At 36.9% G+C, this 9353-nt stretch overlaps 1 protein-coding gene across 2 annotated transcripts in view; it reads right to left on the reverse strand.

The window, feature by feature from the left end:
• Positions 1-9353, reverse strand: part of LOC117173900 (O-acyltransferase like protein-like) — a 92474-nt gene that overhangs the window by 25795 nt on the left and 57326 nt on the right. The gene's annotated exons all lie outside the window — the stretch shown is intronic.

Genomic DNA, 9353 nt, shown 5'->3' on the forward strand with positions numbered 1-9353 from the left:
CAGATGAGATAGTAAATCTAGTTTTCCAAAGCGGCATCAATCTCTCTATGCACCCAACTATTTGCGGATGAACCTTTAAGATTTCCAAAAGACAAATGATAAATTTATGGGATGTAGAATCGAAAGCTTTCCTATAACCAATCCAGGCCATCGATAGGTCACGCTGGTAGAGTGCTGCATCTTTGCAGACACATCTATCGATGAGCAGGTTCTCCCGACATCCGGCTACGCCTTTCTTTGAGCCTCGTTGTTCATACATTTCTTGCCACACAGGTTCAATTGCCCGAATAATCCTATCATTTAGGATAGCTGTGAATATCTTATAAAGTGTGTTCAGACAAGTGATTGGCCTGTAATTCTTCGGGTCAGCTAAGTGGCCTATTTTCGGCAGGAGTATTGTGCGCCCATTCACCAACCACTCCGGAATCGGCTCTTCCGACTTCAAATATGAGGTGAAAATACGGGCCAAATGCTGTTGGGTTCAAGAAAACTTCTTCCACCAGAAGGTTTTGATACAATCTGGTCCGGTGCGGAATAGTTCTTCATCCCTCTTAATACTTTTTTCACCTCCACGGTAGTGATGGGTGGGCATTCTTTATCAGGTGTTATGAGGGCAACACATAACTCCTTGCAGCTAGTTATATTTTCTGAGTCTTCGTCCAGTCTATGCTGAACTTCGTAGACTTCTCTCCAAAATACTTCGACCTCCTCTGGTTTGAGTGGGTGTTCGACAGTAACTGGAGGGTCTTGGAAGAGTCGAGATGGGTCAGAGAGAAACTGCCTGATGGTCAGCAGCTTTGACTTGTTAAGTGTGCGATAACGGGTCCGGAGTTCGCGCGCGAACTTTCGAACCTTGGCGGTAAAATTCCTGCCAGATGTGATGTAGTCAATCACACATTGAATGCGGGACGCGTACTGTCTTGTGCAGCCTATCTTTATGGCAAGTTGATGCATTCATCTTTTGGTCTTATGAACAGCCGTTGGTTTTGTTTTACGGTTCGCATCGGCCAAAGCTCTTGCTGCATTATACACACAATAATTGATAGCCCAGAGATCGGATTTACCGGAAAAATGTCCACGAAGCTCCTCATCCATTTCAGCCAGATCTTTAGGCTTGAGAAAATCCTTGGCGTTGATGTTTCCCCGGGTCATAAAGCATCGCTCTTCATCTATTGGATGCCTGTCCGCGGTTGGTCTTAGTGTCGCCTCTCTTTCTTTGTTGCCGGCTTGTTCTAGCTGTGGTAAAGTAGGCGTTCCGCTTACATAGCCCTTTTACGGAGTAGTTCAGCATGGTTTCGCAGGCGTTGCTGTGAAAAGTGCGATAGCTCCGGGTGTTTCTCGCACCACAGAGCATGCAGCCGTGCCATGTAACCCCGTTCAGGGGCCACACTCGCATCGTAGCAGTCTAGCAAGTCGTGATTCAGTTGCTCCGTCCACCCAAGGTCACGAGATCCCGCCGATCCATCGCATTGAATCCATTTTCATTGACTCCCCCAGCTATAGATTGGTCGGCATTGTTGGCCGACCCATTGTCGGGAGCCCTGCGCGTTCTGTTGTTTTAAACCGCACTTACTACAACTATGTTTGGTGTTGTCATTGTTGTTCCCACGAGAAGCTAGGGAAAGGGATTCGTGCATCCTTGTAGAGCCCCGCATGCAAGGATAAGGCTGCTTACTCTGAGAGGTCGCCCGGTATCCCAGAGTCACCGTTCTAGACACATCACCCAGGTGCCATTCAGCTTTCGGCACGGTTTTCACACCTCCGCTTGGGGGTTAGTTCCTTCAGGACCACCCCTGGACAATTGTCCGCGACTGCCTATTTATTTTTGTAACCATATTCAGCAGAAACCCTTGGTACAGGGACCCTCTCTCCGCAACCCGAGGACGCGTTCGTCAAGAGGCCCTTACTCCTTACGTTGCTGTCCTCCCGAAATCAGTCCAAGGCCATTTGAAGCCAACCCGCGACAATTGACTGAAAGCGAGAGTTTGGCGTATTTTAAAAGAATACATAAGGAGTTTAAAAGATTAATTTTTTTAGAGATTTCATAAAGAGTGTAGTACACCAAATTTCAAAGATTTTAAAATCAATTTTAAGATTTGAAACGATTAAAAATTTTTTAGGCGATTTTAAAAGATGTCACAAGTATTTCGAAGAGCTCTCCCGGATAAACTGGGTGCTACTATACCATAACACTATTGTGTCTTTCGCTATTCCAATGACGAGTGAATGCGGAGCACTCGGTTCCGGAACATTAAACAATTAAACAACTAAACTATTTAAAAATGCATCTTTAAACGAAGCCTCTTAAAATTCTTAGGATTTTAAAAAAATAACTTAAAACCTTCAGAATCGTTTGAAATCTATCAAATATCGTTACACAGGGTGTCTAAAAAGTCCCGAGACGGTTGGCTATTTCTTCAGGTAAAATATTTTTCGAAAAAGTGAAGGTCATTTCTGAAGTAAATTTCAACGAGGAATTCAATGGTGGCCTTTATTTTGACCTTGAAGTTGACCTTCATAGCTTTTTGAAGGTCAACTTGTTTTTTAAAATGGAAACCCCCTTTTTTACCTCCGCAATCGATAGAGTGGAAAATTCTACGTTCAGGTACGTAACCAAGTCATAGGTCAATTGCAATGTTCAAGGTCAGTTAGAGGCTATTTTAAATTAACAAATTTTTCCAAGAGGTCAGTGCAATTTCTGAAGTAAATTTCAACGAGAAATTCATTGGTGAGCTCTGTATTGATCTTGGTGATGATCTTCAAGGTTTTTTCAAGGTGTCTTCCAACTAGTTTACGTTTACGTTTAGCATTACCCAGAAACAACGACGTGGACGTAGTAAATTCTGTTCCCTTCGGGGTGCTTGATTAGCGTGAGTCCCCTTGCCTCTCGCGCTTCAGTGAAGATGTTCGAACTGAAAACCTTGAGCTTCTTGACAAAAAGCTATGCGATTGCAAAAATGAGTTACAACATTATAAATCATCTCCCTATCAATCAAAGTAGCCTGTTGCAGAATCCGATTCTGCAATTCGTCTAAGCTTTGCGGCTGCGTTGAGTATACTTTGCTCTTTAAATAACCCCAAAGAAAATATTGGAGAGGCTTTAGATCAGGAGATCTAGCAGGCCACTCGATTTCACCCCTTCTTCCAATCCACCTTTAAGGGAACTGAGTATCCAAATATGCTCGAACCTCCCTACCGTAATGAGCCGCCTCTCCGTCCTGTTGGAACCAAATATTTTGAAAATTATCGCCTGTAATCTCTCTTATTCTTAGTAAAATTTGGTTTCCGAGAAGGTCTTCATAGGCACGGGCATTGAGATTACCATCGATGAAGAAAGATCCTATCAATGTATCATTCAAGATACCGGCCCAAATATTAATCTTTTGTGGATATTGTGTGTGACTCTCCAACATCCAATCAGAATTTGTGTCGGACCAATATCTATAATTTTGCCTGTTAGCTTCACCTTTTAAAGTGAAACTAGATTCGTCTGAAAATACTGTATTGTACAAGAAAAGAGAATCTCTATTAATTTTGTCCATTATAATTTCACAAAATTCAACCCGATGATCAGGATCATCTTCATTGAGCTCTTGTATTTCCATTACGAAGAGTGCGATTAAAAAGCAAACGAACTTGATCATAAGATCAAACTCGATCTCCCCAACCACGCATCATTAATACAGATACCCTCTCTCGTTCCGAAAGTTTAGCTTGTGCCATAAAAATCTTTTAGCGAGAGATAGCAAGTATGTACTCGTGATACGTAAATTTAGTTTAGATTCGTAATATTCGTATGGAAAAACGGTATAGAACTTATGGTATCGCCTCAGGTATTGACTTAGGTATCGAAAAACTGTATAGAACTGTATAACTCTTCGGGGAGGAACAGAACTCTCACCAGAACACCTGGAACTTTTAATGAAAAATTTCCTTATGATTTTACAATATTCAAAACGTTCTAACCAAGAGCAATATAGAGCTCACCAATGAATTTCTCGTTGAAATTTATTTAAGAAATTACACTGACCTCTTGGAAAACTTTGTTGATTTGAAATAACCTCTAACTGACCTTGAACGTTACAATGACCTGTGACTTGTGTACGTACCTGAACGTAGAATTTTCCGCTCTATCGATTGCAGATGTAAAAATTAGGGTTTCCATTTTAAAAAACAAAGTTGACCTTCAAAAACCCATTAAGGTCAACTTCAAGGTCAAAATGAAGGTCACCATTGAATTTTTCGTTGAAATTTACTGCAGGAATTGCACTTACCTCTTGAAAAACTTTGTTAATTTCAAATAACGTCTAACTGACCTTGAACGTTACAATTCACCTATGACTTGGGTACGTATCTGAACATAGAATTTTCCGCTCTATCGATTGCAGATGTAAAAAAGGGGGTTTCCATTTAAAAAAAAAAACAAAGTTGACCTTCAAAAAGTCATGAAGGTCAAGTTCAAGGTCAAAATGAAGGTAATCATTCAATTCTTCGTTAAAATTTACCTTAGGAATGACCTTCACTTTTTTTTTAAATATTTTACCTGAGGAAATATCCAACCGTCCTGGGACTTTTCGAATGTCCAGGGTCTTGCGAGATCCTCGGTTCAATAAAATGTTGAAAAACCAAAAAATTTGTTGAGGAAATGATTATTTTCCCAAAAATATGAATTTTGCGAAAGATAGAAACCAGCGGGTAGCAGACGGCAGTATTTGAACGATTAGAATCGTTTGCTAATTAATTTTTATACTTACCACTCTGACATAATAGAAGAATTCTAGAGATCAACGGCTAGAATCTAATCTTTTTTGCTAGTTAATTGATTTTATAGTTTCAAATATAACTGTTCTGTAGAAAATTTATATTTTCAGTTCTAAAATTTAACAATTCAATAGAAAAATTAATTATTTCTTCAAAAAATCTTTTTTTAGAAATTCAGCTGTTTTCAATTTCTAATTACAATTTTTCTTAGTTGTTGAAATATCATCTATTACATTTGTCGTTCCTAATTAACTTCTTCAGTTCGAAAATTAAGTTTCTTGGTTTAGACTTGAACTATCTTTCTTAAAAACTTAGCTTTTATGTTGATTCTTAATTTTATTTTAAAATTCGTGTGCTTTTCTTGTTAAAAAATAATTTTTTACTTAAAAATGTAAATATTTCGTTAAATATAAATAAATATTCCTTGATTAAAAATTCGATATTATTCGTTGCACACTTAATTATTTTGTTTGTGAATAGAATTTTTAAATTCAAAATTTAACTACTCCATTTATAATTGACTAGTAATATTGTTCACTTGAAATTCACTGTATTGACAAAAAATTAGTAATTTTTGTAAATTTTTCTTTTTTTGGTTGATATTTGAGCTAATTCATTACTATATTTTCAAATAATTTTAAATTGTTCCAAATGTCACCGTTTGTTTAGACAATTTTATCCCCGCTCCAAATAGTGAAAATTGTTTTTTTTCGGGATAAAGTGTATAAATTTGAAGAATACAAAGAGTAGAACTTCTTAATTAACTTATTTAGTCATTTAAAAAAAATTATATTCTCAAAATCATAAGAGTGTATTAGTATAAAAATAGGATGATTCAAATATTAATATTTAAAAACAATATATAAGATTATACAAAAAGTTCTACTTTTAGTATTTATCAAATTCATATCATTCACCCCGAAAGATAAAAACTTTTCACGATTTTCAGGGGGAATAAAACTGTTTAGATAAATGATTGTCAAAATAATTGAATATTATTTGCATATAATATACTTTCATGACTTTACGAAGTGAGTCAGAGGCCTGTAGGTTAATTATTTTCGACACCAAAATGACCTGAATTCTTTGATTATATTTCTAATAAAAGAATTCTACCTACCATGTTTAAGTAATTAATTAAGTGTTATATAAAGAGATAAGACGGAATTTGATAGATTTTAAACGATTTTAAAGGCTTTAAGTTATTATTTTTAAATCCAAAGAAGTTGAAGAGATTTCGTTCCGAAATGCATATTAAAATAGTTTGTTCTTAATATTGCAAACGTCCAGGCACGTGAACCGGGCGTGCGTTTAGTGCTATTTGAGCAAAAATATTTTATTGTATTTTTAAGTATCACAATTTAATTACTAATAATTTATGAATTTTTGGAAGAGGGAATATCGTTCATTTTATGAAAACGACTTAAAATACATCAAACTAATTTAATAAATTTTTTTTTCGTTTTTCGGGTTTTTTTATATTGTCATGAATGTATTTTAAACGATCTGAGTATTATGGAATTGCAACGATTTGAATGAACCACGGAAGAGCTGTGCGTTGATGGTGGGAGGCGGGCAATGATCGGGAGTTGAATGCTCTGCATCCACTCGTGTCCCAATGTGGGTACCATGGAGAATAGATATAAGGAGCGAGCGTGGCGTGCCAACCGCACTTTAAAAAAATATGCGTGCGACAGGTATTCGACGCGTTCGTGACAAAACCAATAAACATACAACTTACACCACTCTGAAAGTCTTGTACACTATACACTTGAAACCACACTTATTGGAAACTTTCGCTTTTATACAGCGATTTTTAATTTTAATATCCTTGCCTTTATTCATAAAATATCAATTGTTCAATCATTATTTATTTACATTTTACTCGCGTTCACATCGGCAGCAATATTTTTTTAAAGTGCGGTTGGCACGCCATGCTCGGGAAGTTTTTCACTATACGTAGGTGTGATTTTGCACATGTGTGTGTGTGTGTGCGTACTTCTAGCAACAGAAAAGTGTTCATTTTCAGTTCCACTCACACTAGGTACAGTCTTAAGGCTAAAATGTGAACGATTTGTAGTGGTTTCTATCTCCCCTAGGTGGCGTCTGTGTTGATGCTTGTGTGGTAGAAGGGGAAGATCAGGAATATAGGAACATGGCGAACATGTAAATAACGAGTGAGTGATTATATCAATCACATCTCCAAAGTATTTACGTTTCCTATTTGAAACAAATTTACATTATTTTCATTTTTAAATTGAAAAAGGAACCGATCTGATCGGAGTGGTACTTGAGTGTTGGGCTTAATGTCTCTGTTTAAATATTTTTTGATTTAGAAGAGTGGGAAGAATAATTTGCACAAGCAAACCATTTCATGTAATACATCAAAAATGCAATTCATTTTTGATCATGCTGTTACGTATTCGACTTTGCCCTATATACGCAATAGATTTTGGGTCAAAGTCACACGCTTCTGTAGCTATAAGTTGGACCGAACCTACGGTCTCCAGTCAGTTCTAGTCTTGCTCATTAATTGTATTTTTCTAAAAGAAATAATAAAAACGTCGAATTGCCTAAAAAGCAATTCGACTACTTTTTAAAAACACAAACTATCGTTTTTACTCTTAACATTTGGCGATCCTGCCAGGATTGAAGCAAACGATTCCCAGGATAATTCAGCTACGGCAATACAAGGAATCAAAAGGCTCAATCACCATGAAGATGGAGCAAGAAGAAAAAAATAAAATAAAATAAATTATACAAAAGCCCAAGGAAGAGCAAGAAGAATTTTTACGGAAATTCCCGAAAAACTCCGGATCTACCCACGGGCGACCCGACAAATCAACATTCTTTTTGAGAAAAACTGGGTTAATATTAGTTGGTGAATCGAGTAGCCACTATTCTACGAAAAACCCCTGTTTTTTCTTCAAAAATTTAAAATTGAACGAGGCCCGCAAACAGGCGGAAGAGACAACTGTCTAGCAGGAGGTAAAAGACGAGCCAAGTAGAACCAACACAACGTAACAGTCAAGCAGAGACTTCAACGTAACTAGCAGCAATCAACATTGACTCACAAAACGAATGTAAGTAAAAAAGACTCAGTGAAAGTGAAGTGAAACAAACAACGACTAGACTTAAGATTAGATTTCATTGTACAGTTTGAGGATATTTGAAGGGCAAATTTTGTAATTAAAATTATAAATTTTGCATCCAAATACCACCAAACTTTAGGCTCACGTCCGTACACATGCTCATGGTGCTCCCTGGCCTCTGTGTCCGTTAATAAACAAAAAACCAGCCTGAAATTTCTGGGCATTGTTGTAGCACGATCCATTTGAACCAAACATTAAGAAATATCTCCAATCTATTTAAAGAAATCCTAGTAGGCAACCAACAAATAAAATTATTTTGAAACTTGTTTTGAAACAAAAAAGAAACTGGCTTTTTTTAACAATAGAGAAAATAGTCCATGGTACTCGACTGACGAAACAGACTCTGAGCCCATAGACGAATTAAGTTTTCCCTTTCTAAAAATGACTGATGAAATACCTCAAAGGTCAATGTCCCCCTCTAATATGGGAACTGACGATCTATTACGAACCATATTAACCGAAATCAATGGACTAAAGATAAATGTGTCCACACTGGCAAAGGAAAACGACAAACGATTTTCCGAAATACAATCCGTAGCCAAGGAATGCGGAGTTAAAGGAAAAGTCGTAACAGACAAGGAAGATGATGACATCTTTACATCGGACAGAGACGAGTCAGATAACGAAGACGAAGGACAACCCATGAAGCCTACTAGTACAATTAACAAAATGGGAACCATATTTTTAACACCCAATAAAATTAATAAATACGAAAACCAACAAAATTCATCTGTAGAACAAATTATACCTGCGAAGGACATAATTAGAACAATCAAAGTCCTAAATGGACAGGACGATATGGGAATAGAGGATTTTATTAAATATATTTAAAAGGCTGAAAAATAGTGTTCCCAATCCAGCCTACTTTTAGACTTTATAATTGCGGAAAAAATTCAAGGGAATGCCGAACGAGCAATAAGGTACTCCACTATTCGCGGGTACGATGACTTGTACAGTACCTTAAGACAAAACTTAAAACAAATCGGCTCAGCCTTAAGAAGTAGACTTGAAAGTTGCAAGCAAGGTATAAACGAAACCACACAAAACTTTAACTTAAGATTTAGACAGATAGTTAACGAACTCAAATATGCAGTACAATCGGAACACGCTAGTTCTAAGGAAAGAAGAATAGCGATAAATATCGAGGAAAAGGAAGGCACGAAAAGATACATATTAAACGTAATAAGGGAAATTGGACTACAAATTAAAGTTCAAAATCCTATTAACTTACAAGAAGCCCAAAATATGGCTATAGAATCTGAAATATGGTTCAAAGAAGCTCAACCAACTCAACAACGAATGATCTCTCGATCACCAATCAGTGTTAGTATACGTTGCCCCGCACTAACACAAGCTTCACGACCTCAGGCGAATACAACACCAAGAGTTCCTAATCAAAATATCGCACTGGCCGACCGCGAAAAAATGAAATGCCACAAA

This window comes from Belonocnema kinseyi, chromosome 1 (genome assembly GCF_010883055.1).
Source record: "Belonocnema kinseyi isolate 2016_QV_RU_SX_M_011 chromosome 1, B_treatae_v1, whole genome shotgun sequence".
Taxonomy (NCBI): Eukaryota; Metazoa; Arthropoda; class Insecta; order Hymenoptera; family Cynipidae; genus Belonocnema; species Belonocnema kinseyi.